At 39.0% G+C, this 26,770-nt stretch overlaps 1 protein-coding gene across 2 annotated transcripts in view; it reads left to right on the top strand.

The window, feature by feature from the left end:
- The first annotated feature begins 1,397 nt into the window (after nucleotides 1–1,397).
- Nucleotides 1,398–26,770, top strand: part of LOC102237693 (neuroligin-2-like) — an 82,425-nt gene continuing 57,052 nt past the window's right edge. Inside the window, exon 1 of one of the 2 annotated variants that reach the window (XM_023342492.1) lies at nucleotides 1,398–2,408. The gene's annotated coding sequence lies outside the window, so the exon portion shown is untranslated. The remainder of the gene's footprint in view (nucleotides 2,409–26,770) is intronic. The other variant, XM_005803598.2, reaches the window with a different exon arrangement.

The raw sequence follows: 26,770 nt of genomic DNA on the forward strand, positions 1-26,770 counted from the left end.
CCAGACATAGAGAACAGAAGCTGGTTACTCTGGATGAGCAGCAGAGATTCACGCCTGAAGAGGTAGAATCTGTTGACAATAATAAAAAAAACATGCCATTGATACATGTAGGTAACACTGCAGACATCTAGCCAAGTCAGATGAAGCCTCAGCTGAACTTTACATGCAGAACACAAAGTGTTGCTAAAACCCAACGGTGCATAGCACCCTGAACACACCACCGCTAAGAAAAAAAATTTTTTTTGGAAGTATTTTGCAACAGGGATTTGTTTTCTCTTTAGAAGGTTCAAGAATACTGAAGACAGTTGACGGAGCTACAAACAGAGCAATCCTTGAAGAAAACAGTTGCTGGAGTTTCACAGCAACCGAGAGCTCTGTCCACATTCAGATTAAACTACATACAGGCAGAGATCAAAAGCTTAACCGGATGATAAAATTGCCCAGTCAAAGTCCAGAACAAAGTCCAATTGAGAATCTATGGCCCATGAATGTTCACATGCTTTCCATTAGGCCTGACTGAGTCTGACCTCTTTTGTAAAAATAAGTAAATAAATAAATAGGTTAAAATTTCAGTGTGTGGCTACTCAAAGCAAACAGAGACCTCTACCCCCCCGCCCCAAAAAAGACTTGCAGCTGTACCTGTTGTGAAAGGTGGTTCTGAAGTACGGGTTCAGAGTTCAGAGTATCTGGATACAAATGGATACCTGATTTTTCCTGATTTCTAGCATAAAAAGATGGTTTAAAACGTTGTAAATTAGACGCCACCTTGAGCTGTCTCATCTGTATATTCCAAAATAAAACACACTGAAAGTTGTGGCTGTAACAGGACAAAAGGTTAGCCAACATAGCCGCTTTCTTCAAATCTACTGATAAAAAGAGCAGCAGCGTTTGGCAGCCCTAAAAGCACCGAGATTTCCCGCAGGAGCCCGCGGAGCACAAACGGAATGTAATCGAGAGCAATTATCGGCCTCGGGGGTCATCAAAGAATCAATTGATAAGATGGCTGATGGCTCGGCCGTCGACTTGATTTTGCTGCCCTCAAGCGGCCAAATAGTTGAAAGTGAGCATTAGATTTATCTCAGGAAATGTTTATAATTATGAATATAGCTACAGCTGATGCAGCAGAGACATGCTGTAATCATTTCTAATAATAACAATACAAATATTGTGCAGTTTGAGGTCGATAATAATAATAATAGTGAGCAGGTTGACACATGACGACCCAAAGCAACCAAATATAAATAAGAATAATGATTTATATATATATTCAAATATGGTAAAAGCAGCAGCGTCTATGGCGTTATGCGTCGCACCTCGTCGTCACGAAGCCCACAGTAAGCCGTGAGGCTGAGATATTACACGCGTGTGTCCTATAAGCGAAGGGAGTCGATGAGACCGCACTGACGGAAGGGGGAGAGGTGGGCTCTTCAGAACGACGAGCCGTGGAGATCTGCGCCGGTGCGGGCATCGACGGACTTCACATCACTTTCCTGCCCGATTCCCCCCGAAACGTTTGATCGCGCCTCCTCTCTCTCTCTCTCTCTCTCTCTCTCTCTCTCTCTCTCTCTCTCTCTCTCTCTCTCTCTCTCTCTCTCTCTCTCTCTCTCGCGTTTTCTCTCTCACACACCATGAGGTCCAAGCGGAGGATGCCCGCTCTGTTTGTTGTTCGAGCCGAGAGAGAGCATCACGCAAGCTCGTAAAAGAAGAAGAAGATCGAACACCTTTTGGAGCGCTCTTTCATATTTCAGGACAAAACCCTCCGGTGTTTCTTTTATTTTTCTTTCTCTTTCTGTCTCTCTCCAAGGGCCGCAGCGAGTGCGCGCATCCCACCTTGGATTATCATCAGCGTGGACATATGGGGGAAAAGAGGACACATCAGTGCGTTCACTTTTGAAGCAAAGCACAGGGTCTTGACGCTATTGCGTTACGCATCTGTTTCCCTGCGAGTCTCTTTTTTTTCTCTCTCTCTCTCTCTACCCCTCAAGAGATCCCCGTTGAAATTGGGTTCTCTGCAGCATTTCTTTTTAGCCACAGAAAAGTCAAATATCGGTGGTTAAATAGGGAGGTCGGGGGGGGGGGAAACAGACCGAGGTGTGTGTTTAGTCTGAGAGGACCGACAGGAGCAGGAGCAAGAGGAGGAGGCGGCGGTGGTGGTGGAGGAGGAGGACGGAGGGGGTGCAGAATGAGGTGTGTTTTCTCTCTTTTTTGGGAAAAGCCGGAGAAAGACGGGAGAAGGTGTATAAGCCAGTTGCTCTCTTGAGAAATAACGGCGATCTGAGGAGGAAATGGCCTAGCTAAAGCAACAAAAAATAATAAAGAGCAGAGGACAGAAGAATCGTGCTGTGGATGGACGGGCCAGCGTCATCGACATCATCCTAAATCCCCGGCGCTCGCATCGCCTCTTTAAGGTAAACCCATATGTTGACCAGCGCATCCTAAACCCTCTCCCCTCGCCCTCCCCCTCCTAGATCTTCCTCCTCCTCTTCCTCCTTCTTCTTCCCCTTCTGTCTGTCATCGTTCTAATATGTGCGCAATATTGGTGACTTTGCACATTGCGCACCTTACTCATCTTGACGCACTGAGATGATGAGGTTTCACTGGAAGTGGTTGCTACAGCACACATTTTCTTCCTTACAGGAGTGTAAAGGGGAGGTTGGGGTGGTGGTGGTGGTGGTGGTGGAGGGGTGCCTTGGATTGGCCTTGCCTGTTGATAAGTTGTCACATCCCAACATGATCAGCTTACTTTGTATAAGCAGCGTGCGGCCGCCAACAAGAAGACATCAGAGTGATTTAATTGGAATCAGCTCATCATCAGTCAGACCGGTTGCTCTTCTCAGCAGGACCCTCATTTCCCTCAGATGTGAGGGTATAGATCATTCTGATAGGGATTTTTATTGCGCCGAATGATGACAGCTTAATTAGACTCGCAATGCTCCTGAGCTGCAACATAACTAATCTTTAGCAGGGGTGTGTGTGTGTGTGTGTGTGTGTGTGTGTGTGTGTGTTTGTTGATTCAGAAGATACACCTCTGAAACCCACAGAAGCGTCCCCTTCCTTCTCCTCCACCTCCCCTAAGACTAGAAGATGCAGATCGGGGTTTGTGAATTAAATGCACACACTCCCATTAATATTCAGCTGTGGTTGGGCAGCGCTCGGTTAATGGCAGACAACAGGACCTCTGTTCTGACAGGTCACGGATGAGAAATGGTGTCTTAGATTTGGTGGAAGGGCACTTTTAAAATATATATCTATATATATATATATATTATTATCGTTATCATGGTTATTTTTCATAGCTTCACTAAAAAGTAGCAGTAGAAAGTGGATTTTTTTTTCTCTTTTTTTGTAGGACGGAATAAGACTGAGGGGTCTGGAATACAAACAGACAAACAAACAATACATTCCAGAATGATTGCTTTTCCTTTTCCGAAAAAACGGGGTGCCTTTAGCTTTACATGGAAGTGACATTTAAAATCCATCAAACAAAAAAAAGCTATAATAAAGTACCTTTGTAGACTTTGTGGAGGATTTCTCCTGGCGCTCTCGGTGAAGTGTTGAAAGAGCTGTGATTGCGCTCCGTAGGCCGTCATCATGTCAGGCTGGTGGATGGCGTTTGGCCTCTTACTCAGTTGCAAAGCGAGGATTGGTTTTTTATATGTTAGAAAGAAAGATGAAGTAGAGTTTTAGTTCTTAATTGGGGTCCAAACAATTGCCATTAATGTACTTTCATTGGTATTTTGTTGTGACAGACTGACACATATTTTCAGAACAAATCATAAATATCTTTTAGATGTTCTTTTATGGAAATGGAACAAGGGTGGCATGTGTTGGGATTCAGCCCCCTCTACTCAATTCAATTCAGTTTATTTATATGATACCAGTTCATAGCAAATGTCTCGAGGCACTTTACCAAAAAAAAAACTATTTCAATTCACACATACATTCTAAGTATCCCTTGATTTGCAGCATTCTTTTCTTTAGCATTAGCATTTAGAGACAGTAGACAATGGCTTGCATTGTGTAGTTGACTTTATATAGCAATCCTTCATACAACGCATGCATGTAGCGATAGTGGAGAGGAAAATTCACCTTTAAAAGAAACCAACAGCAGAACCTGGTTCAGTACAAGCGTCCATTCGCCACAATGCTCCCAAATGAAAGCCAGTGCAAACTACTGCATCTAATTGTCACCCAATTGATAAAAAGGATACTTTTTGTGTGAAATTTAATATAATTATAAATCAAGGCATGGAGGTTTGCAGGAGAACATTAGTGAACAAACAGGATCATGAGAACCAAGGAGCTCAGCAGATCAGGGATTAGGTTGTAGGGATGTTTTAATTAGGGCTATAAAGCCATTTCTAGAGCTGTGGATGATTGAGGGAAGTACTGTTCAATAAATCACCCAAAACAGGAAAGAATGTGGAAAGAAAAAAACCATTAAAAGTTTGCAATGAGCAGAATAGCAGACAGGACATTGTAGAAGAAGGTGCTCCGGTGAGGTCAAGAAACTGTAAGTATTTTTTTAATGTTAACTCCCAAACTAATGTTGATCATGACCCTGGACACAACATCTCTACATAGATTCATTCGGGTTGTTGTATTGTAGTTTTTGGGATGCTCATGTTTATGGGAAGATAAAAACATGGAGGAGTCTTCTTGGAAGAAAACCTGTTGACTGCAGAGGACTTTGAGAGCTGAGCAGAAAGTCAGATCAGAGCGTTATTCAAGTGTAAGAGGTACCTAATTTTTTTTTTTTTTACAAGTTTTTACCTCCTTCTAAAGAAGGAACTGGTAGCAAAAGAAAAAATCAACATCTGAGATTCTCTCCATCCAATCTGATGGAGTTTTTTTTTTGAGTTATTTTGCAAAGAATGGAAAAATGTAAGTCTCTAGGTGTTCAGAGATGGTAGAGACATAAAAAAATCAATAACTTTGAAGGACAGAATACAACTACAGGCCACACTTTAGCAGGTTTAGAATTATAAAACAATTTCAAAACCATGTATTGTTTCTTCTTTTTTGGTTTATTACATACAATCTCAACAAAATACTCTGTAGGTTTTTGGTTTTAATGTTCAATTCTTCAATTTCCTGAGGGAGTCTTCCCAAAGGATCAAAAAAGTACAAGTCTAAGTCTAAGTCTCAAAATGCAAGCAACTCCAAGGGGCACGGAAACTTGTGCAAAGGGGATGCAAACACATGACACCATATATATATATATATATATATATATATATATATATATATATATATATATATATATATATATATATATATATATATATATATATATATATATATATATATATATGTGTGTGAAAAACAGCAATATTCGGAAACCGGTGTCATCCACCGTGCCTCGGGGAACATGTGCAAGTCCAGTGTTAGAACATAAAACCCTGTTCTTAGCCATTTTCCACTCACCCAGAAGAGAACACGGCGATCAGCATCGTTCTCAGACCACAGCAAAAACCCGGCAGAGCCACTATTGTGGCACGCACAGTGTCAGCCGGTTTCCAGAGAGCATACGGAGGTTAAGTGAAGATAGATGGAGAGAAAAAGAAAGAATGACTGTTTAATGGATTGGATGACAACATTAGGGGGAGACTTACAACCCAGAACAAAATGTGTCAACTTAATGAGGTATGTTTGGCTGATATGGCTGTGAGTAAGGTGAAGTGTTCAAAAGGGTAGTTTGCTCGCAAATGCAAAAGGGAGTTGATGCTTATTTGTTGGGCTGTTTGTGTAGTTTCTTTTCTTTTAATAGTCAGTTCCTTTGTAATACCTTTAATTTGTAGACAGGAATTCTGTTGACTTTTTATAAATATAAATTGCACTGTGCTATTTCTAAGTTTAGTTGAAAAGAAATATTTTCCCCACATATACAGTATTTTATGCTTAGCTAAAGAGAGGAATATCGAGATAAATAGGTAGGTAAGATGTATAACAGATGTCAGGTTAGCTTCCTGAGCCTGTAGACCTGCACACTGTAATTGAGAGGCTGCCAGCAGTAAAGCACCACATCCACGAGTTGTAAATCCTAAAAGTTTATGTAACACGTGGTTGTAAATTTGACTGATTGACTGAAAATGTATCTGTTGGACACAAAACAAACTGAAAGAAAAAATCACATTTGAGCGAGTGTGTTCGAAAGTCATAAAATGTTTGGATAACTAACAGCACCACATTCTGCACCTATGCTGCTCAGGGTAGGATTGTTTCTTCGACAGTATTTTCGTAACTTGATTCTCAGGATGTTTTGGGTATTTTTCTATAACCTTCTCAAAGTAGTTTGTGAGAATTTTGGCCCATTCCTCCTCACAAAACTGCTGTAACTGAGTCCAGTTTGTAGGGGTTCTTGTTCACATCCAACTTTTCAGCTCATCCCACAAATTTTCTTTGGGGCTGAAATTTGAGGCTTTGTAATGGCCAAAACTTGGATTTTGTTGTCCTTAAAGCTGCAGTATGTAACTTTTATAAAAATGTTTTTTTTCAACACCAAAGTAATCTCCTTCCAGAAGAGTATGATGGCTGGTGTAAATATTCGAAGTGATGAACGTGGCCTTCAAACATCTAAGTAATTGCACCCCCGGATGAACAGTACTTGTAGAGGTTCACTATTCTTTTTTTCATTATTTCTCGGCTGGTTTGATTTAGGCTTCCCATGATGCCGCACAAGTACCGGGTGTGTTTGGGTTTCCCTCATCCTTTCTGTTTGTATTTTATGTCACAATACAGTGAAATGTGAGCCGGTCCCAGAAGGACCGTCAGCATGATTGTGTCAGGAGTTGCTTCCGTGGTTTTTATGTTTGCATTGTCCGGCCTCTGGTGTCATGTTTTGTTTTTTTTTCCATATATATATATATATATATATATATATATATATATATATATATATATATATATATATATATATATATATATATATATATATATATATATATATATAAGTTTACTTACGTCTGTCTTAGTGTTGTTGGTGGTGTTTGCAATTTACCACTCCTCTGCGGTAGTTCTATCCTATTTCCATGAAACCCAGTTACTTCCCTTTAAGTGCCAGTTTATGTGCTTCTTGTAAAACCTCACACCTTAGCACTGTTCTGTTGCCTATCGCCAGCTGTGTGCGGTATTCTTTGTTTTCTATCTTTTTGTTTCTGGACGTCTGTGTTTGCCTTTTGCCTCTGTTCCTCTTCTGTTTTTTTTTGTTTTTGTTTTTTTGGGGGTGGGGGATTTATGTTTGTTTTCTGGGTTCCCTGCCCTGCGGCGTCTTTAGTTATTAAAGTTTCTGTGGTTATTTAATTTGCCAGGCTCCTGCTCTGCTACTCTGTGTTTGGGTCCTTCACTTCAATAAGGCTGCTTGACAGATTTCGAACTCACATGTATACGTGTCAATCCCATGCCTCTGAAAACCCACGAGAAACCACTCGTGAATAGAAGAAGGCTGTTGTGCGTGTCTTGAGCTGTCACCAGATCATCTGAATAATTTTTGATTTGGATGTTGAATATTTGGATTGAACTTTAACTGTTTTTTTTTTTTTTTTTTGCTTTTTTTTAATTTTTTTTACCCAAAACAATGCATCTGAATGTTTTTAGGTAGCCATTTATATTTATACATTCTCTTACATGACTGGCCTGGTTTCCACACAGAGCTTCCAGATCTTTAAATGATTTATTTACTTCATACTGGGATGTAGTAGTCGTGCCAGCCAGGGCTCTGAGATTTTAATTTCAACGTGGAGATGTCAAAAGGCAAGTTAAAGTGACCCAGCTCTCAGTCACGTCGCCATGGAGGAAAGGCGCAGGAGAATAGCTTGACCTGACCCATTATCCTTGAGCAAAGCAGAACCACAGAAACGCCCATTCAGACGCCATGGTAACTGCCTCGTGTAACCTCCTCCGTGCAGCGTCACATTTACAGTCGTCCATAAGAGAAACCAGGATAAGTGCCGTCCTGTCCTCTTCATACTGGGAAGACTCACACCCAACCCCATTAAAGTATCACTAAATTTAATGTGCCTTTTGTTAGCACCGCAAGCGAAAGCTCATTAAACGTGGCACCAAGACAGAGTTCTCCTCTTCAGTTCTTTAAGCATGATCCATTAAGCGTGCCGTGCCATTTTATTCTGGGGATATTTTCGGCCAGTTATACAGGAGCTGGAGCCGGTGTTCAGTCCTGGCATGGGTTCTTGGAAAAAATATTTATTCCTTACAAGCTGTGGTGGTGTGTCATTGAACTACACTTCCAAGGCAGCTGGTCCTCTTGTGAAAGGTGTGGGACGTTCTGCTGCTTTTACACCTCTCATCTCTATGCAAACTGTGCTTTTGCTGAGAAAAGGAGAGAGTTTTAGAAATCCCCTTCAAAATGGAAGTTTTTTTTTTTTTTTAAAGTCTGTTGTTGGTTGACGTGTCCTTGGCACACAAAGGTTTAGAAGGAATCTAGGTCATCTTAGCCTAGTTACTGCATCGCTTGCTATGTTGCACAGGTACATCTTTAAAAAATCAGAGTATTAAGAAAAAGTTCAATATTTTTCATTACAAATAGAGTTACACATCTTGGAAACTCGTGGTGGCACAATAGACTGCGGAAAAACTCAAAACACCTGCAACGGATTTCCCCTGGGCTTTTATCATGGAAAATCATATTTGTTTAGCCCTTAAACATTTTTTGTATACAGTTAGTACTTTTGGGGTCATATTTTTTAGTCTGTTCATTTTTCTCTATCCCCTGCTATGTTTTCTTGTCTATTATGTCACCACATTTGCTGTGGAACTGCTAAACAAGCTCTTGGACTTCCGACTAATCAGTTTTGTGAATCCAAATTTGTTTTTTCCTCGCTGCAGTGTTGTAGTCCAAGTTGAGATATGCCGAAGTTGCAAGTAGACAGGTCAAAATGTTTGGTTCGTGGGTGTACTAACCCACACGATTCCTTACGTCATCAGAACTCCTTTGAAGTGTCTGGTTAAATTTTGTTTTCCTTGGGAATGTAACCAGATCAGAGGGGAAAGCCAGTTGACGCGGTGCACTTATGGATGAGTGCTTCAGCAACCTCCACCAGTCTCAGGAGGAATTTTCCAAAATGCTTCGTCCAATTGAGGGTCAGCTCCTTCACTCTACAGAAACGAGGGACACAGCAAAGCAGTGAGAAGCTAGTAATGCTAAAATGACCTCAAAGCTTATTTTAGGCATGGATTTTGTGTGTTGATAATGACGTCCCGACCATTGGTTTGATGGCATTGAGCCTTCTGCTTCTGTTAGCGTTGTGTGCTAGCTTTTAGTTGAATTCAGTTGAATTCAGACCAAAGCATTGCAGTTCTATTTTATATAGACACTAGTTGAATGATTTACATGTGAAAAGATAGGATTTAAATGCATGATACGTCCACTTTAAAGTGTTCTTCCAATCTCCGACAATAGACTTCACAATCATGGGGAAAACTGCTGAGTTTACAGATGTCCAGAAGACAGTTATTGACACCCTCCACAGAAGGGTAGGCCGCAAAGGTCATCGCTGAAGAAGCTGGTTGTTCACAGGGTAACACTTTAATGGAACGTTGAGTGGAAGGCAAAAGGACTTTACACCTGCCTGCACTGCCAAAGTTGCCAAAAGCTGATTCAGTGAACATGGCATTACTGTGCTTGACTGCACATCAAACTTACTTGAATTGTCAAGAGGAAGATAAGAGATACCAGACCTAACAATGCAAGATGAGCTGAAGCTATCGAAGCAATTTGAGCTTTTACTACATCTTAGCAAAACCACGAGCTGATCACCTCCCTGCCATGCCAGTAATTTATCTAAAAGCGCACCCAACCAAGTTTTGAATGCATAAAAATGAATATGATTCTCAGAAACGTTCATTTCCCCCTGACCTTATATAATCTGCAAATTTTTTGAGACACTGCATTTTTCATTTTAATCAGTCGTCTGTTGGCCATAGTCATGAAAATTACAAGAAATTGAAGCTTGAAAGATTTACTCTATGGATAATAAATTCATGGAATATATGAGTTTCACTTCCTGAAAGTGACATTTTTGTTTTAACTTTTTCACAATATTCTAATTCTTTTAAATGTAGCTGTGTGGAGGATATGCAGGAAAACAAATCTGCATTTGTTCTGTTATTGCTGTTTTATTGCAGACCTTCCTAGATTTATCTAGACCTTGTTGTGGTTAAACTTTGGCCATGTACCTACAGGCACAGTCCTGCTGTTTTATGATGTTCTCTTAACATCTGAAAGCAGCTGACTCTTGGTCAAGTTGTTGAAGTTGTTTGGATCTATCTTAACCTGAATGCCCACATTCGATAATATTTTTAGGTTTGCTTTAGTCCAGTGTTTCACTCAGAAGTATGACGACTTTTTTTCTGCAGCATCACAGAGGGCAAGAAGGAGAAGGTTTTTTGGCTGTCTTAGAGAAGAAAAAGAAAAAAAAAACATGCCAAAAATACCAAATTCCTCCGTTCTTAATGAAGTGGAGTCCAACCAAAAAGCCAAAACCTCTTATTAGTCGCAACCCGCATTGCTTAGCGTCCTCCAACCTCTTTGTTCATGACCTAAAGTGTCATTTAATGATCCAGCCAAAGAGTCACTCATCTAATTTATCAAGAACCTGGTCATGACCTCTTAAATTTGCGCATTTCCTAAAATATCTTTTATTGCACTCATGTTTTTCAGTCACATGTAACCTCCACATGGTCTCTTGAGCCATTTTTAAATGTCATTGAGAAAAGGTGCTTCCCTGTAGCTTTTCCCTCATTTTTGTGGTTAGTCTGTCTTCCTTCAACTCGTTTTTTTTTGTGTGTGTGTAAGTTTTCCAATATTGTTGATTTTGGTATGGTTAGGTATTTAACACTTTTCACATATTATGAAAATGAAATATTGAATGAATGAATAAAATTTATTAATCCCAGAGGGAAATTCACGGTAAGTGACTTGTTGGAAAAAAACTGTTAGTTTCTTTATTTAAATATAAAACAAAGATGGCATTAAATGGGATCAACATTAATATACTTCCCTCCTGGTAGCCCTGTAGTTCCACCTGGTATTACTTTTTTTTTTTGTATTTCTGTCTGCTGTTTTGTACTTACATCTGCTGTTGAAAACAGAGCAATGTAAGCCTAGGTAACAGTTATAAATACTGTGCGTTAACAAGCTGAGCGTCGCCAAAGTGTCAAATTTTGAAACAGCTATTTTAAAAGCAGATTAGAATTGATTGACCAGAACAACAACAGGATGGAGTGCATCTAATATCTCCCCTACACTTCATCACAGTGACAGCGCAAATATCTTATATATACTGGCAGCCACGTGGAAACCGTGATGTCCGGATGAGGGACACTACAAGTCAATAAGAGTTACGGGGTGCTTAGAGAAACAATCTATATAAAGATGTCATGTGAAGGCTGTGTGACCCTCAATTTCGTTTGGCTGGAAATTGATAGATTTTGATCCAGTTTTGAAGCATTTTATAATTTAAGGCACAGCAAGCAAAGAGATTAATCTCACCAAGACAGTGTGTGAAAAACACACAGAGAAAATATACAGTTTCATTATTCTGTTTTTTTATTATTATTATTATTATTGGATTGTGATGAAAAAAAAGAAAGCATATAAATAATGAAGAATGACATTAAGATGTACATCAGGAGAAAAAAACCCAACAACAATCCAACTGTGAGCGAACGAAGCAGGACTAATATCCATCCTGGTGAACTCTTACAATACAAAGAGGGCGCGCATGCTGTGTTAGGTTTAGCAAAGTCTTCTTGAAGTGAAAATGGCTGCCCAATATTATAAATGTCTGTGCCAAAAAATAGTATGCATGCTCTCCTGTATTTTCAAAATCATCCCTTCTTAGGATGTTGTCAAGGTTCGTATTCCCACATAAAAGTGTCAGCTCCTTCCTCACTCCAGCTGGGCTCTGACTTCAGCTATACTGTCGGAGATAAAAAGGGCTTTCTTTATTGCTGTGGGCCACAGCTATAATGTTGACTTGCTGTGTGTATTGACTGGTTTTCGTCAGAGTCGAACAGCTCTTCATCCGCAGTGCTGTATGTATTTCGTCTCCAGCAGTAAAGCCGATCCTATAGGCTGCTCGAGTTTATGAATTATAAATGTAAAAGCATATGACCGTGCGCTGTTGATGCGGGCAGAAGCATCGTCACTGTAAAACTCTGCTAAATCCTGAATCAGCTCCTGTTACTATGTGCTTCATAGTCCTGTGGGAAGGACTTCTGATGCTGCATTTAAACATGGAGACAGAGCTGTGCTAAGTAAAAGCATTATTGTTAACTTAGCAGGGATGGCACGTATTTTTAAAAACAGCATTTTTGAAAATAATAAACTGTCATATTGTTTTTTTTGTTTTACTTTCCATCACATCACTTTTAATTTTAGCAGAGAACACGGAGAGCCAGTTAGCCGTTAGATGAAGAGCTGATTATGACAGATTGCATATTTGTAACTCCTCGCTGAGGTAACCTCCCGCTGCTGTGTAAAGACCTACTTGCACCGTGTGCGCCATTAAATCAGATCATGATTTTGCATTATTTTAAAAGGCAGCTTATTGTCTGGCATTTTTGATTAAAACAGCAGGGGTCCATTGAGCCCGCTCTGTTAACACATTCGTCATTTTCTTTCCAGTTGCCTTAGGAAGTCTAAAACCACAAACGACGTTTATAAAGTAAGCACATTTGTTTGCTAATTAGGCGGTCCTGAATCTTAATAATTACAGCATTGATCTTAGACCGGGACTTTTGCTGCAGCATTCTGTTATACCACTGGAGAATGTTTGCTTCAGTGGCTCTGATCTGTCAAATCAAGTGCTAACAACACAGCTAACTTTCCAGCCTAAAGTTTTAGTGTTTCAAATGAAGCCAGTTGAAACACAAAAGCTGTAAGGAGCTTGTAGAATGCAAACTGTTTTCTACAGAGGCTGTTTATTGAGAATGCTACAACAGGGAGTTAACAGGAAGCTAACAGTTTAGCAAAGTTGCTCAGTTTTAGCCCTTTGTTGAATCCAATTCTATCTGTCATTGAAGACACTGGATTTGGAAATGTTGTCAGACCCTTTTGGACATGCCACAGTTAAAATAAGGGTCTGAGTAATATAAAAAGAATACACTGTGTAATGTTAACTGTATTAAACTGGCTAATCCTAATCCTTAATGAATGACAACCTAAGATCTCAAAAATGTAATCGTTTTGTTTCTCAAAATAACAGTAACATTTTATTTAACTGCAGAGCTGTGCAACATCGACAGTTCTCCCCCTCTCTCTCATAGATTACTATTTATAGTGACGTTGATAGAAAGCATTGACAGGGGATAAAATACATTTTTTAATCCAAATAGACCATGTCAGCACACCGTGAGTGATGATTATTTACAGATAAATTGAGGGGCTGTCATGGAAAATTATTAACTTGTGAATATGGTCAGCTGTTCTGCTAGTTCAGATCGTCCAAACGGTCCACCATCTTCAATGCTGGCAGATGGAGTTTTATCCAGAAAGATTGCTTCTGTTACTAAATAATTCATCGAAATTTCTTCTTCTGAAATATTAGATGTTCAAAATAAGAGAAGAATGAAGCTAGTAAACTACAATCTTTCTTGTAAAGGAGTCTTGTATTTGTAGATTTTAACAAACACTTCAAGGCGGGATTAATGCATCTTGTGAAAGGACATACTTGGAGGTCAGTTGTGTCTTTTACTCTCCTTACTCGGCGTGCAAGTTAGTCACCGACCCACATCGGCTGACTTGTACTGAGCCAAACCAGCTTTGCATGTCAAAAGAGTGATGCAGTGATGATGTATAGTCTGTGTGACCAGCCAGCTGTACGATCTAAATATGAGTTCGTCTACCATTATTGTCGTGGAGAGAAGGGACCGGAGCGACTTCCAAAGCAGATCCTCTGGATGGAGCCGACACCGAAAGAGCCGAAAACATCCAGTCATCCAACATTTCCGGCTTTATTTTGGAAATCTAACAGCTGTGTGGGATATTGTTGTATTCATTAGTGATTTCTGAATGGTAAGAGGCATCCTAGAGGTGGCTTGTTAGTGGAAAAAGGATAGCAATTCATGGGGAAATAGCTCTTGTCACTTCTGGTGGTTTTTGAGAAATCCATATTTTTTCAATTGTAGACATTTCATTGTTAATGTAGTTAAATGTTTTAATCGTATAAAAGATAAAAAGGGTATTTTCTTCATAGTTCATTAAAAAACTAGCTGAAATTGGAACTGGGAAGCCAGAGCTTCGCGCAATTGCAATTGGCCACAGAATCTCTGATTGGTTCATCCACATTTAACCACATTTTTTTTTCTCTATTGTGTTAAAGTCAATCAATATATGAAGAACAATTTTAGCCACAATTCAGTTCCATGTGTTTTTGCTCATGCAGTCTACAAAATGCAACAACTTTTAGTTAGATTAGTACAGATAATATCCCAACTCTTATATATAAACAGATGCATTGTATTTTTTTTTTCTTCTTTTTTACGAGACTGGTTTTGGAAGTGGGTCTCCCTTTATGAATAAGCAATGTTCGAAAAACAAACACACAAACAGCTTGTTTAGTTATTCTTAGGTTCCCCTGCCAATATTGCAAGGGTAACTGCATTTATACATGTAAAGCACTACTTCTACTTTTTATTTCCATCAGAAAATGGTTATGTGCTCCCAAGACAGACTACCAACTGTACGTGGGTTATTCCAGTCTTCTTGAACACTTGTGAATTATTAATTTGTTTGGATGCTCAGAACATAACTGGACCACAGTGCATTACCACAGTGGATGGAGAGCCCCGTTTCATCAGTAGCGAAGGACACAAGCCTAACCAACAAAATCTTGCACGCCAAATGGATCCTATAAAGAAAGAACATATTCTGTCACAAAATGGGAGGCAGTGGGAGACCATGTGGTCAAAAGCAACCATCACTATCTGGGAATATATAAAAAAAAAATCAAGTTCATTGTATTTCCTCTAAAACTTGACCTAATACACTTATGCAAGCAAAATATTTGATTCAAATTATTTTGGCTTGTGTGGTGCTTCCCAAAAAAAGATGCTGTAATGCTCTGCTTTTTGTTAAGACGCTAGTGTTCTCATGTATTTTTTTTAAACAATGCGAAGTAAGCACCATCAATAGGCATGTTATCTTCTTATTTCTTTTTGAGACAATGTTTGAGTTTTAATGAGGTAGTAGAAGCAAAGGTTATGTCTTTAATAGTCATTGTATTTGCAAAGATGTTTCCTCTCTAATATATAAAAGCTTGTTTGGATTGCTGGCTAAGTTTAGCTTTCGATCCAGTTTAACAAACCCTAATCATTGTGATTTCAAACAAATTGAAGATAGGCTAAAAAAAAAAGACTAAAACAGCCCCGTTTCTCAATTTAATGCCAGTTTAATCATTTGACAGGCCACTGTGAATGTAATGGGAAGTACTGCTCTGTGTTCTGTTAATTGGGTAAGCTCACAAAAAACACGGAAGCTCCGAAATTCGGTGAGATTTTAGCAGTCTGATGATGTGTGTTGTTGCGTGTGTTTGTTTGCGTGTCGCTCTGCACCCTCTCACCCGACCAGATGCAATGATCCAGCTGCAGTACAAGAGTCAGAGAGCCTGTTCTGTTACTAAGAAGGTTCCACCTTAACATAAATGAGTCGGTACATCTCTGCTGCTAATGTTTTCCAACCCTAAGTATGAGATTTAACCCACAATTTTCAACCTTAGATTTGAATTATGTAATTATTTATCTCTTCCTGTCTCCGGCTGAGGTGGAGAAGCGTGTTAAACATGCATTAGTATTTATACACTAGGCTACTACACCTTTCTGAGTTAGCAGCTATCATGCTAGTGCTAATAGCTCGCTCACCTAATGGTAGCTAAGTATCAGCAGAAGTAGCCGGTTCTTGCAGCATGTTACACCATTGACTGATAAAAATTAAGCAGTTTTGTGTTACTCATATTTGTGCTTATTTAGATAGAAGAAATATTTTGATAATTGTTTAGGAGCTGATATGTAATTTAGCCCCTAAAATACGCAAGGAAAATAGATTTGCTTTTAATTTGGTTACATCTGCTTTTTTTTTTAGGGGCTGCACAGTGGCGCAGTTGGTAGCACTGTTGCCTTGCAGCAAGAAGGTCCTGGGTTCGATTCCCGGCCAGGGTCTTTCTGCATGGAGTTTGCATGTTCTCCCTGTGCATGCGTGGGTTCTCTCCGGGTACTCCGGCTTCCTCCCACAGTCCAAAAACATGACTGTCAGGTTAATTGGTTTCTCTAAATTCTCCCTAGGTGTGAGTGTGTGTGTGCATGGTTGTTTGTCCTGTATGTCTCTGTGTTGCCCTGCGACAGACTGGCGACCTGTCCAGGGTGTACCCCGCCTCTCGCCTGGAACGTAGCTGGGGATGGGCACCAGCAACCCTCCCGACCCCATTAGGGACAAGGGTGAACAGAAAATGGATGGATGCTTTTTTTTTATTGCGATTAATGGGTTTAATTTACTTGCTGCAGCTTGTGGTACAGTTCTGCATGTGTTGATTAACTGGATGGGCATCACATATGAAACAAAAGAGAAACATGTTTATTTCGTCTGCAAGTAAATGACGTGGGAGCAAACTGTGTTTTTAGTGAGATTATTTCAGTTGTTTTTTTGACAGGAAGTCCAGAGATTTGATGATTATTTGATGCTTGTTATTGAAGGGGTTTTGCAGGAAGTCTCTGAGTTGTGGTAGCTTTCTGCTTTTTTAAATTAATGCCTCTAAACACTTTACCTAATTTACTTTTGCCTTTAAATGTTTTCTGTCTCACGCTGCACATATGCAAAGTTTACCTGTTGTTGGTGTGCCTCACATTGTCATAACTTTGTCTTGCTTAAGATTTTTTAAATAAAATAATTCATTCTGCATATTATGTCTGGGAAGCAGATGTGGGGCTGTTACATAGCAGTCTAGAATTTCTGTTGTGACTGAGCACAGACCTTTTTAATTGTTTACTAATTTTTGCCCAAAGTAAGTGGTTCTCTGTCTAACATATGTCATATTTGAGACACATTGGGCAAAATTAGCAGGATTAAGAGGGAGGATTTTACTCCTGAAAGAACTGTTTGCTAAATTTTAGGCTGTATACTACCAGAAACTAAATTGCTTAGTACTCTGGTGTCTAAAAATTAATCTACACATTTATATGTGTGTTGAAATGAGCTGCAGTTAATTCAATTAAAAGTAAAACATTACTTACTATCATCACATATATAAATAAATATATATTTTTCCTACTCTCTTCAGCAGGGGTGCTCGGTTAATTTTCCAAAGGGCCACATGTGTAACTATGATTGCTGCTGAGGCCTGGATCATTGACTTAACTAAATTGTTCCAATAAGATATTTAACAATAATCTTATTATGATTTTAGCATATTTAAAATTGCAACTGAACAATGAAGGCTATACTTTAAACTAATTTTTTTTGGTTTATTGGGTTTAGAAAAGGCTAATCACGCTTTTCCCTCCCAACTTACACCTGAAAGTTGAATAATTCTCTCTAAAAAACTTGTTACGTCTGGTTGATGTAGTACTTCACAATGCCACATTCCTGTCTGTGAAACCTCTGGATCCTTCATCTCCTCGACCTCCTGCATATATTTTCTGGCACATTTTGCAAGAAACCAAACTGATGGGGTTATATCATGCAGAGGACGTCTGTATTGTCTATCCACTGACAACTATAACGACAGGAACAGGGCTTTGTAACGCTTGTTCATGACAGTGCAGCCTTGGCTGCCTGCAGCGAGACCTCTGTCCCCCATTTCTTTTTTGTTTTATGTAGGGCTGCATGATATCAGGATGGTATTTATTTATAATGCTATTGCTGAAAATTGCGTTAACACAGGTTCATGACCCAATTCCCCTATAGCTTTTACTACAATGTTCCCACCACTCTCCATGAACTTCCGAATATCACCGTTATGATGGATCTTGAGGCTTTGTACGCTGATATAGTTCTTATTAACAGTACAGGCATCATGTTTTCAATTTAATTTTTCTACTTAACGAATATACTACATTTCAAAATGCGCATATATCATTTCATTAGGGCATCTCATTTGAATCCAATTTCACGTATTACACTCCACATGTGTTAAAAGAAACTTCTATAAAAGTTTTTGTGTTTGTTTCTCAGAGCTATAGTTATTTAGCGTAGATGTAAAAGTACATTTTATTATTGGAGTGAAATTTTATCAGATGGTAGCTAAGATGTATTTATAACGTGATATCAATCTTTTAAGAACATGCTTGTTACTGTGACAACAGAAACTGCTTTAAGTTCAGTTAACACATCAAATGAGGTTTTTTTTTTCAGTATTGGTACTCTTGATTAAAATGAAGGTTTTTGTAACATATAATAGTTTGTCACAAGAAAAAACTGCAATTTCTTTTGGATATTCAGTCTTTGGGTGAAGGTTTTTGCCACAACTCACTCCACCATCCGCCTTTAAAACTTAAGAAGTTCATTTAAATTTCTATTATAAGTCTTGGGTCGAAGTCCTAAAATTATAGCCTAATTAAGGCAGACAAAATATTAAGTTGACTTTTTACAGTCCCTAAAGTTCTGTGGTTGAAAATATCGCATTTTGAAAAGTCTCATTACTGACTGTCTCATAAATCAATATTACTGCCTCTTAGGGGCTTATAATCCTTTTTACTAAGCAATATAAGTCTTATTTGGTGCTGTCGCTTCTGAATCGGTCTGAAAAAAGACGAGAGTTTGCATTAGATTTGGGGAGTGCGTGGTATTAAATCATTTATACGATTTGGGATGTGGTCATTGATGATGAAATAATAACCAGCATAAAAAACATGATTTTGATGTTAATCTGTAACCTTGCTTTGGGGAACGCAAACAGGGAACATGAGTGCAGCTCGTATTCTGTACACTGAAAGGAAATGGAGTTGGAGACGAGCCACGTCTGCAGGCGGTGTAAAACTACAGTGTAGTACACGACTTCACCCGGAGGGGAACAAAAAAGAAAAAATGCTGTGGCAAGTATTTATTGAAGAGTGTAAATTTTTCCTAGTAGTACTAATATTTTTTGATGGTTCTAAATATCCTAAGTTTGTGATCAATTACCAGTCTCTGGACTTCCTACTGCGGACCTTTGATATTTTTTTAAATTAGGAGCTGAGGGGCCATCACACTGCATATGTCGGAGAAAAGAATATGTACACTGAAAGCAGCCCTTTAAACCATTCAGACTACAAACACAACAGACACAATCAAAACTGTCAGATGACTTATCCGCAATAATAACTCAGAAATAGTCCAAATAGTTTGGATGTATTTTTATTTCTTTCCTACTTATGGAAATTTCTGTTTATATCATAGGTTTGTGGTGCATTTCTATACTAAAGAAAAAGATATAAAATGTCAGATATTTCACAAGGAGATATTAGCATACATGGAAAAACCTTACATAACCTTGTATTAAGGCAGTATTATAGTATTCAATTATGCCTCAGTAGATTATTGCGAGGTAACGCAATAATTATTGAATTATTATTATTATGCTCTGTATTATTGAAATGTTTGTCACTGTCTGAAATGAGAAGCCTTTAGCTTGACGCCAGCTGACCTCATAAACACACAAGAAGGCTGGAGAAACATCGGTACAGACTCGCTGTATCTCCACTGTTGGGCCAACAAGTGTCACTGTGGTAGAACCTGTGACAGAAGCTTGAAATTTCAGTTCCACATGCCAAAGATTTGTAAACGTGACTCAAATGAGTGCTTTAAACGTGACACCTGCTTTAAACGTTTAACAAAACCGCTGGCTAGCAGTCGCACTGGCAAGCCGACAGCACGCTGCGCATTTACAAATCAAAATAAAAAATTTTTTGAAGGGCTTTCTCAAGCTATTACTTTCACATAATATTGGTGACCTAAATAACTGTCTATCCATTCCGCTTTGATGGCGTATTACTATGCAGACATTATTGAAATGAAGCGAGAGGCATTTGCTTGTCAGCTGGATGTGGTTGTCACAGACGGTAGTGAATCAGTCAGACAAAAATGTTCATAACCCACCCACATAGCCAACACGAGACGTGCATTGACAGCATGTTGCTGGGACTCCTCCATCATGGGGGGAAGGGGGTACTTTGAGAGATGCTACAGTAAAGAGGGCTGTCGTTAGCATTACTCCCACGGAGGAAACTAGGCGACAGTAGGTGCAAGGACTTCAATTTTCAGAACCGTGTTTTCCTCTTGTTTTTGCTCGATTTATTTGTTTAGGCAGAACGAAGACTTTAACGAGGCCGCGGTGCCCTCTTGATTTTAACTTTGTGGGCTATCTCCTTCCAAAATTAGCCTTCGGCACGAGGCAAATCGTGCTGTCAGACTGCTCCCTCAAACTGTGTACTTCACCCGCAGACACCTCTAAACACGCTAGAACAGCTAGCATTTCACCTAGATCACTGCTAATTAGTCTGTCACCAGACTGTGCACTCTATCTGGTGTCGTTATGACACATCCTTTTTGTGTATAATTACCAAACAGGGTGAAAAAAAAAGAAGAAGATGGAAAAAAAAAAAAAACCCACAGCAGATAAATAGCAGCGCCTAAAGGCAGAGACATTCAGCCATAGCTAATTTTTTAAGGGTCTAAGGCAGCAGCTGTCAAGATAACTTCATCTGTTTCTGTGTTGGTGTGGAGAGGGTCCAGATAAAGGGGAATTCCCCATTATCCACAAGTGCTACATAAATACATGTTTTTTATATATACAGTACAGACCAAAAGTTTGGACACACCTTTTAATTCAATGAGTTTCCTTTATTTTCATGACTATTGACATTGTGGATTCACACTGAAGGCATCAAAACTATGAATAACACATGTGGAAATATGCACTAAACAAAAAAGTGTAAAACAACTGAAAATACCCCTTATATTCTAGTTTCTTCAAAGTAGCAACCTTTTGCTGTGATTACTGCTTTGCACACACTCTGCATTTTCTTGATGAGCTTCAAGAGGTAGTCACCTGAAATGGTTTTCACTTCATAGGTCAACCTGCCCTGTCAGGTTAATAAGTGGGATTTCTTGCCTTATAAATAGTCATGAAAATAAAGAAAACCCATTGAATTAGACAGGTGTGTCCAAACTTTTGGTCTGTACTGTATATATACAGAGCAGCTCCAACCGGTAGCAACACTGATTTACTGGAAATACTGTGACTGAGGGTATTTTCTTTTAACATCTCCTATCTGCTACTATTGCCTGCTGCTTTATGATCCCTGCCGCCGTTTTAATAACCTCCACTGATGCTTCATTAAGATCCCCTTAATTAACCTCTGCTTTATCAATGGGGAACTTTTTTTTGTTTTTTGCCTTTCCTCACTCCTGGTATCTCGGGTGCCTATGCTCTTTTGTAGTGAGTGGGGAGGGGATGAAATAAGGACATTTAATTGGTTTTGACCTGATATTTAAATTGAGCTCAGCCTCTGCTGCGTGGTCACAATCTGTCCAGACGGATTTTATCCCCTTCGAACGAGGTGTGCACGGTCATTCGTTGCGTTAATTGCAAGTCTAATAACTTCTAAGAGACGCTTCCTCCTGAATATTGTTAGGGTCCTCCGGCTGCGGCGTGATGAAGGTGAAAACAGTGGCGTATTCAGTCCGACTGACTGAGCAACTCTTAAGAACTGGAGAGCTTCGAGTTTTATAGCTGTGCAGGTACCTCGTCAGCTAGAAAGAACATTAGCAGTGATAAATACTAGTTTAATATGTGGAAGAAATTATGGAGTAGCCTCTTTTAAAAGTACCTTGTCAAGAAAATATTCAGAGTCCATGAAGATCTATAATAATAATCCCAGGGGGAGAATAATGTGTTTTAAATGTCAAAGTCATTAGCCTCTGGCCTTAAGTATGTATGAGCAATATATCAATTTTCTGCATGGTGAGGAAATGTCTGTATCATGAAAACCAGCCAGAATATATAAAAAAGAATATTTTCAATTAAAAAAATTTCGAACTTTTCCAGTGAAAAGCAGGAGTACGCGTTCAAGCGGAAACTTCAGGAGTTCTGCTTGAGATCAAATACTGTCAAAAAGTATTCCACCCCTTACATTTCTGTTGTTTTTGAGCTCAGTTACACCAGGCACATACGGGCCTCATTTGTTTCTGTCATCTACAATCAGAAAGTATTTTAAGGAATTCCTGCCTGGTGATGCAAAGTAGGCTAAAAGGTCTCCGAAAGCAACCCATCAGGTCTTGATTTTAAGAAAATTGAAGAACAGATTAGAAAAATTATTATGTCATCTTTCAGTTTGGAATGGGTTGCGAAGCGCTGCAGGCCTCATTTGCTTTCAAAGCTCAGCATTCATTATTCAACCACACGAAAGAGACTGGGCAGAAATGGACCACAGAAGAGTGTTTCAACACCAAAACCACTGCTGACACAAAAAGTGCACAAAAGACCAGCTCAGTTCCCCCCAAAAAAACACATCTCAATGACCCCAAAGTCGTTTGGAAAAGCGTTCTGTCTTGAAGTAGGACATCCGTCTACCAGTATAAAACCTTACATTTAAACTCACTTGGGTTATGCAGCAGGATAATAATCCAAAACACCTCTCCAAGATCGTGTCTAAATGGCTAAAACAAGAGCTACAGGTTTTAGAGTGGCGCAGTAAAAGTCTGGATTTAAAGACAACGGAGATGCGGTGGCCTGACCTTCAAAAGGTCAAAATGTTAAAGCAGTGAGCAATATGAATACAATGTGCTATAAAACTGTCCCTTCCATTTATGGCAAACACAGTTGTCATAAATGGTGGAACAATTGGGCATTAGTTTTAGGTGACAAATGGTCAGATTGGTTTGGATTATATTCCAGAGGTAATGATAATTTTCTCTTACTAAATTAAATCATTATTTAAAAACTACATTTTGTTTTAGCTCAGTTTTTTTTTTTTTGATGATGTGAAACGTAAAGCAGAAAAATCAGAGGAAATCTGTAGGTGTAGGTTCATTGCTCGATAAAAAAACCCAACAACTCTTCCATTAAATACATTTCGAACTTTTTCAGTCATAGCCAGGGACGAGCAATTAAATGTCGGAAAAAATAAAATAAAAATCTTCAGCACTTCAGTCTTTATTTATGAGATAAATCACACAATCAAGCCCATTGTTCTGGCCAAGTTGTTTTATTTAATTACCCGTCTGATTCAAAATCAGTTTGGCAGTTATTGTTGTTATTCCTCAGAGCACATTCAGATTCTGTGAACTAAAATTACGTGTTGGCTGCAGAGAATTATTTTAATAAGACTTAGCGCTGGTCTCAAAGCAGATGAATCAGCCGTGATGGTAGCTGACAAGAACTGCCTCAGACGGCCTATTAGGACTGTATTTTAAAATGGACCAATGTGTTTGAGACATTTTTTACATCTCTCACCCACATCCCGGGGCCGACTGCACGCACTGTCAGTGCCTCATATGCCTGTTACAGGCCACAAAGCAGAGGGGCTCAGTTTTGTTGGTGGTAACTTTTGAGCAAATTAATTTTAATTCCCTGCTGTGCTTTCTAGGACTGGAATTTGTGTGTGCACTGTTCTTTTACTCTTAAATCAACCAGCGTACCTTAGCACTGGTTAGCAAGTCACATACACGCCCACACACACACACACACACGCACACGCACGCACACACACACACACACACACACACAGAGAAACTGAAGATTGTTTAGTGTGAAAAGATAAACTATGCCTTCAATCCAGGATAAATCATCTCTGTCCTCATATTAGAAGGAATTCAATCAGTTTTCTGCATTTTAAAAAGAATGCATTTGTAATTTTTCCACAAGACAACAAAACCTATTTGTTGTAGCGTTGTTGTAACCAGCTTGAATGACAAACGCATTATTGGCAGGATTACAACTTTAAAGATAACTAAGAACTTAATAATATTTAATAAAAAAAGCCACTAAAAAAAATGAAAGCAAAATCAGAACAGGCCTGTTATAAAATGCTCTGAGGCCGCCTTCATGCAAAATACCAGTGCAAATGCATTTAACTGATTGTTTAAAAAGCATGAAAATAAAGATTGATCTAACTTTGCAAGAGCAGTTGAAAACATTGCACCTTTTAATATTTTAGCTGAACTGATTTATTCACAAATGCTGACAAAGATTTTTTTTTTTAAAAACACAAACAAAAACAACAAGTTAGTTTTTTAAAAATGGCATCTTTACAAAAAAAGCACCAAGTGAACCTTTTAACGAACTACTCAGACCATGTTTTGTTTTTTTTTGGCGTCCCCCTGTCTTACCTTCCCCACACAGCCTCCTTTGATGTATGTATAATGCATTACATAAACCTGAAGAGGAACCAGCTTACATCAGACGGCTGATTTGTGTGCCAGTTTGTCCCGTTTTATGCGCATGGATGTGAGTTCAGTGCCGTTTCAGCTCATGGATGGTTGACAGGAACAGATGTTAGGGATGTTAAGGTACTACTATTCGCGAGGCACATGTTAGACGTTGAGAACAGACCCATTTGCGCTCACCGACGAGTCTCTACTGACGTGCAACATTTGATGCATCATTGGTCTTTGCGCATGTGCGTGTACATCATTGGATGTCCATGAGAGAAGGCGAGGCAAACGGAGAGCAATGTGACAGGCAGAAAACATTAAACCCAATATCAGCAGGAAGGACGTACCTCTGCAAAATGTCTCTCAGCTACTGCGCGTATTAAAGGTGCTCTGACCTTGGGCATGTGCCATATGTTCATTCAATTTTACCAGCAGAATACAAACACAGATGGCTCCTCTGAAATCCAAATGTGTACACAAATACACCCAATGCAGGCAATGAGCTGAAACAGCAGCTGTTGTGTGATTCAAGACTGACTATTTGATCTCCCAAACGCTACTGTATACAGTATGCTGCGTAAATGTTGCATTTCATTAGTATCTGAGGCTGTGTGTTCTTGTGCTTTGAGAATTTCTGCTCGTATTCACTAGGTCTACATTAATATCTCCAGCTTCACAACAAATTTGCGGGATTCTCTTTGAATTACATGCTTAACCAATTCTGCACCTGGTTGCCATGATCTGCTTTTTTCTGTCATTTGTTCAGTGTTCCTATTTAGGGAGTTTGTATCAAAGTCTAAAGCTTTAACAAAAAAGGACAAAACAAACAAAAATGTTTTAATAAGCTTAACCCCTAACAAGAGTTGGAATGGCTGTAGCTTTTATGCATTAAAGTCAGATTAGAAGCATACGTTAAGCATTTACTTAAGTCACTTAAGTAACTGGTTACTTCACTACAGCAGATGGAAGTCTTGGACCGGTTTGACATTTATTCACATAACCTTTATGTTGTTCTTAATGCAATTATTTCTCCACTATATATATATATTTTTACGTCAGCATCCACCCTTCTGGACAAACCCGAACTTCTTATCAAAGCATCTGGGTGGAAAAACACAAAAAATATAATGAGTTCATCAGGTCTACCGTGACGATTTTCTGCTCCTAACACACTCTGCAGTGCCTCCAGTAACTGCACAAACAACACTTCCCCCACCAAAAGAAAAATGAAATCAGTATTGCACTCTAACATCTGATTGTTCACAGTCGTCGTTGATCTCACTCTCCTCCTTCTTTGTTGGCTCTTCAACGACCTTAGCTCCATCATAACCACACAATGTAGGAACCATTGGACCTACAACTGAAGGTGTTCCAGGAATGGGGTGGTTGCTGCTTTTGCAATGAAAACTGACAGAATAATGTGTTGAACCATATCGACCCCTGAAATATTCATTTGAATCATTTTAAAGAGTTTATTAGTTGCTTTTAAGGTTTTGTTCGGGTTAGGCTCCTCCTACGTTTCTGATCTTTTGAATTGGTACTTTCCCTCTAGGTCATTGAAGTCTGTAAACTAAAAGTGAGTTGCTGACACTTTTAGTCTTTGACTTTTAACCAGATTGACTTCTGACTTTGTCACATCTGTCAAATCTCCATTGTTTGTATCTTATTGAATATTTAATTGTACATCACCTTGGAAAACAGCTGTTGTTCTTAAATGTGCTTCATAGATATTTGAGTTTGATCCATACTCCGTGAGGACGGTGTAGATATCTGTCTGCTGGTCAACTGTCTGCTCAGCAGTCTGCCTATGATTTTTCTAGGCCATAAAGTAAATAAACCAGAATTTTGGTATTTAAAAACACTTTTTATATAATCCTATGTAATGCTCTTTAACATCTGACAAACTGAAGTAAATTGAATTTACTTATAATCAAAATGGCCTGAAATGAGCGCCTATAATTTATCAGTGTTGCAGGAGTCTGTTTAATAAAATTAGCTGCACTCTACGTAAAGAGTGAGTAAAATAAATTAGCTTTCAAATAGCTTTTAATTTACTGAGATGTACCTGTACTAGCTAACTCCAATCACTGATCCATTATTGTGTTGTGGGCAAGGATCTCATTTCCTGCAAATTCTGTCGAGCCAAATAATGTGTCAGGATTCAGTCTTGTTTCACACATTTGTCAAAGAAAATGGAAAGTGCAACTAAAACTCATAATTTTTTTGATAGATTTCCTCAGAATGACTTATTAACTTCTAAGAAGAGGATTCAACATGTCTTGACACATATTTCATTCCCATGGAGTTACAGAGTCTCCTCTCTTGCTGGGTTCTTTCAAATGCCTTTCAATTAAACGCTTTTCGTAGAAAATCAGTCCTGGAGAAACCGAGAACCTCTGACATCAC

Source organism: Xiphophorus maculatus, chromosome 11, assembly GCF_002775205.1.
Source record: "Xiphophorus maculatus strain JP 163 A chromosome 11, X_maculatus-5.0-male, whole genome shotgun sequence".
Lineage (NCBI taxonomy): Eukaryota > Metazoa > Chordata > Actinopteri > Cyprinodontiformes > Poeciliidae > Xiphophorus > Xiphophorus maculatus.